Below are 5,221 nucleotides of genomic sequence, written 5' to 3' on the forward strand. Positions count from 1 at the left end.
GCATTTCTATTTAAATATCCTGCACTTCGCAAATACTTTTTCGAATTGAGGACAAATAAAAGGAAGATCGAAATTTCATATTACCATTTTGAAGTTATGTCTGACGGAGGTCGAATATGGCACCACCTACAGCAGAATATGGAAACTATGAAATGTAATAAAATAAATAAAGTAAATAAAAGTATAAAAATATTTAAGTTTTTGTCCAATACACAGAAATTGCTAGTGAATGCGTATGGCCTTAAAACGCCAAAATAATTGGGCAAGAAATTGCACATAATAGCATCATTTGTTATTAGCAAATTAGTAATTTGTTTTCAATCAAAAACATTTCTCTTCTCGCTGAGCTACTTTCGTACTCAGGCATCGTTGGCCGCGAGTTCAAATCGCGGTGGAGGCAGTTGAGAGTTTTCAAATTAAATGAATTTAAATTGTTGCGTGCAGCTTACAATAATTGTCTTTATAAAATATGTAACAAAAATAGAATCTGTAATAGAAAAGGAAAAACGAAAAAATATCCAAAAATCTAATCTTAAAAACGGTTTATAAAAAGAAACTGTCCAAAATAGCACCGATTAAAAACTAGTTGCAAAGTAATAGACTTGGCGACAATTGCCACCGCCAATGACATCGCCGTGTAAGACTGGACAGTTGAAAGCATTACTTGGGTATTGAGCTAGAACTAATACTGTCGGCAAAAGGTCTAGTTCTGATCTAGCCAGATTTTCTGCAGGGTGTCATCTTACTTAAAATTCTCTTCTTTAATGGCCAAACTCTAGAATCTTGATAAATGAATCTGATTACAAATTTTTAGAGGGCCACAGGTAATTCCTAAATACTGTGCTCCAAAAATATAAATACTCCATAATTATGTTTTTAGTCCAAAAAGACCCTAATTTTAGTGATTTACTATCGATCAGCCAACGATTTTACGACGCTTATTCATAAAACATAATTTTTAAGGGAGCATTTGTATGCAAGTTTTCACTAAGTACATTATAATAATAATGCATAGTGGTATATCCCCCTTAAAATTACATTTTCAATTTTTTTTACTCATTCCCACCGTATGATAATTTACATTAGCAAACCTCCATAAAATTCTCTTCAGCACTTTATCTTATTGGATGTGTTTTTGGTGGGAGAAGAAAATCCTTAAAAATCTTCCTAAATATATATGCGAAATTTAAAACTCCATTCACTGCATAACTTGAATTTATTGTACTTTGTAACAACTTTTTCTGTTTCAAGGTTATTTAATATCGTTTCGGACTCATCAGCGCAGAGCAACCAATCAAGCATATAATCACTTACTTTGTACTTACAATCGCCTTAAAGAGTACTATGTACGAAAATTCTCAAGTACAAAGTGAACTGCAAAAAAATCAAAGTTAAGACAAGTATTCTTACGGTAAAGTGGGCAACAACGCAGGTGCCACTTAACAGTTTGTGAGCGTGCTTAAAATTTTAATGGCATACTTTTCATTTGATACGCTTACAACTTTTACGAAGGGATAATTTTCGACAAATTGTGAAGTGTCACCCGCTCAACTTGTCGTTGGCGTACATCTTATTGAATACTCGTATATATTTATATAAGTATGACAGTGCATGCACGCAGGAAGGTGCCATACTTTTTGTTGAAAGTGTTTGCTTTTGATTTTCCATTTACCTGCGCTCGGTTAATGTTTTGGAAATTCTTTATTTTAACCTTGATTACAACGTTGAGTATAATAGGTTAAAAAGCTTTTGGAAAGTTGTTATTCCCCACTTGTTCGCACTTAATGCATTTTGATATCTCTTTCGCACTTTACTATTCTTTTTGAGTTTCTGCGAAAGTGCGTTTGTTGGACTCTCAGTCGGGTACTCGTATTATGATTTTTGGTTGAAATTCCAGTCGTTGCAATTGGATAGTTAAGTGTATCATTTAGTTTAAGCAACCAAAAAAAAAAAAATACGTTTTTCTGCGCCAATCGGAATATGGTGGCAGTTTTCTTACTGATTGTTATACAAAATTCAGTCGATTCAAGGTTCGACTTGAAAAAAGCTTTACTGTAATTAAAAATCGCTTAGAACACTCAAAGTGCCGCTTGTATAACTCTTTGCGTTTGGTTTCTTCGGTGCTTGTGCTTTTGTTATGAATATTTGATTCGCTTCCGCGGTCGCACTGGGCGTATACGCAACATGTTCATGAATCATTCGCCTTGTCATGATTACAAGCAATCAAGTGCGTAAACTTTTGCCGCACCGGTAATTTAAGTCTGAAAAACAAGCAGTCAGAAACTTTTTAACAACAAACGCAAATATTTCCGTGAGTAAAGGCAAAAGGTTAGCTGACTCAAAAGCAAACCATCATTCTTGCCTACCTAGCTCGTTTACCAAGCGAGTGCGAGCACCAACATCAGAGTGCAAAAGAATATGGAAGAAAAAAAATTCAATATCAAATTTGTTTTTTGTGGCACGGTAGAATGTGGCAAGTGGCAAGTGGCATGTGTATGTTTGTAACAAGTGACAGCAGCACTGTTTAGTTATTTATTTCATTCAAACCGAAGAGCAAAGTTTGACACTCATCTACTTTCTCTCTCACGCACGCACACACACATATGCATCCAAACAATCCCACTTTAGTTTTTATTTGTGTTGCGTGCAATAAAAGTTGAGCAGCTGAACTTAACAGCCAGAACTGTTCGAAGCACTTCCGTCCCATATCAACTGACTATCCGCTATTCCCGCAAGCCTACGAAGCCTTGCCCCCCTGGCGAAGGGCGATTGCAACAACTCGCTTCTGAACTCTCAAACATTATTCAAACGAAAAGTTAGTTTTAAATATGACAAACAAACAAAGAAGTACCAAACAAAGTTAGTGCCACAACATCAGACCAACAAACGTTTAGACTGTCCCTGCTTTTTCCTTGCGCTGTGCAGTTGTTTTTTATTTTTATTTTATTAGCTTCCATTATGGGGTGTGCTGCAGTGTATACATTGCTCAACAATGGCTTGGGTGGACACGCTTGTGAGCACATCTATATATTTTCGTACCAAAACACGCAGAAAAAAGTCAAAGTTGAATTGTGTGCAACATTTAAATGCTTCGCTGCCGATGCAACAGTTTGTGTTGCTATAACCATATCGTCAATTCTATTAACTATGCACAACGTTTACTGCCACCACCAAAGTGACTACACTCATGCTGCAGCGCGTCCGCTAACCTCGACTTTAAACTTTTTTAACCACCTACGTAATGTATGACCGAACACAAGGAACTTTTTATTGCTGGTCGGTTAGAATGAGGCATTAGAGCCTCGCGGCTAACTAATAGACACTAGTGTTGGAAAACTATCGATAGTGCATACATTCTATTATTTCGATAGTGGTAGTGCAAAATATTCGATACTATCGAAATCTAAAGCCCGGTTTTACCAATAAATTTTAAAATGTATCAAACTTAGAACTTAAAATAGCACGATCTCCTAAAAAATTTCGTCATTTTAAATTATAGCAGCCTTGCAAATTTAAAATGCATTGGTGAAACTATTTATAAAATTTTTTAAATCGGCAAATTTGATTCCATTTTTTATGGTCCAAGAAAAATTTGGCAAGTGATATGACAGATCCCATCGCATAAGACATAAGACAACAATAGCCAGGAAAAAATCTTATTCTTGAATAACCCATTTTGTAACTGCAAAAACCATAAAAATATCTTGTGTAAAAAAAATTAGATCGTGTATTTCAGTAACACATTTCATAACAATAACCATGAAGAACATCTCTTATGGTCTAATTCTAACAATGTGAACAACATACAACTATCGATAGTGTTTAGAAAACTTCGATAGTCTCGAAAAAATGAAGTAATCGATACTATCGATATCCCCATCGATAGTTCTCCATCATTAATAGACACTTCACATAATAATTATTAGAATAATCTGTAAGCTTACTTATTTATCAAAGGTACTTTTGGTATACCGAAGGATATATCCCTTAATATTTTATCGCATTACATAAATGATTGAGACCTAATCTTGAAGAGGAAAGCCTTCACACATATGAAAACGAGTCACGTTTTTTTTCAAATTTAGTTATTTCTGAAAGAAGGGGGTTAAAAAGCTAAAATCCCTATATCCGGGCAATCCATATCTCCCATAATACTTCATCAAATTTAATGAGAGAAAAATCATTCTGAAGGCCAGCTTCACCGCTCTATGAAATATATGAACATATGATTATATGAATATATGAACTTTGAATAGGGTTGAAACATGGCTAAAATTTTAGTAAAGTAAACATATCTTAAAAAAATGAAAGGAATTCAAACTCTCTCATTCACAGGTAATGATTTTAAAGAGGGTTGCCAACTATCTAAAAACTGAAATCTCTATATAGTATAAACCAATGTTCCTTACGTTAGACCAAGCGTCACTCTAGAACGGATCATGCCAATGGGAAAGGTAATGTATGCGAATGCAAAAAGGATTGGATAGCCCCTATAACCTATGCAGCGTTGTCACACAAAAATAATGCGTCGCATGTCGTTTTAAACAACTATAAATATCATTTATAGATACTATTGCTTTTCCACAATAGTTTTTCATTGAAAACGACCCTAAGCTCAATAAAATTGATGAATATAATTGTTGTAAAGCTATAAATAACAAAAACAAATAAAGATTATCTATAAACTCAATTTTTGACCCGACAATTTTCAGACTTATTTCTTTTATTAGGACGCCGATACCTATGAAAAAGATGCGTCAGAAAAACAGTGGTATTGCTTTTGAGTTTTTTCAAAAATTATTATCCTAAAGGCGCAGTTAGTCAACGACGTAGCGTAAACGTAGGTTGACGTACGTAGCAGCATATACAATTTACTGTTGATAGAGAGAGAGAGAAACAATAGCAACGTCACCGCCATGCGGTGGTGAGTTTTCGTTAACACGCGAATCCCATAAGGTAGATCGTGTCTGCGTCAACCTACGTCTACGTTACGTCGTTGACTGTTTGCGCTTTAAAGTAGTGTACGAAAATAAACTATATTGTACGTTACAATTTCGTTTCGATTATTACTTCAATAGTTCGGTACAATACGAAAACAAAACGGATGAGTTAATTTTGGCGATAGTACACTACAGTAAATAGTTTAGTAGTTACAGACGAAACAACAAACGAAATGAATCGTGCCGAGAAAAATATATGTTTGTATGTACACATATGCAAT

Source organism: Rhagoletis zephyria, unplaced genomic scaffold (genome assembly GCF_001687245.7).
Source record: "Rhagoletis zephyria isolate East Lansing unplaced genomic scaffold, Rhagoletis_zephyria_1.1 Rzeph_scaffold_00256, whole genome shotgun sequence".
Classification (NCBI taxonomy): domain Eukaryota; kingdom Metazoa; phylum Arthropoda; class Insecta; order Diptera; family Tephritidae; genus Rhagoletis; species Rhagoletis zephyria.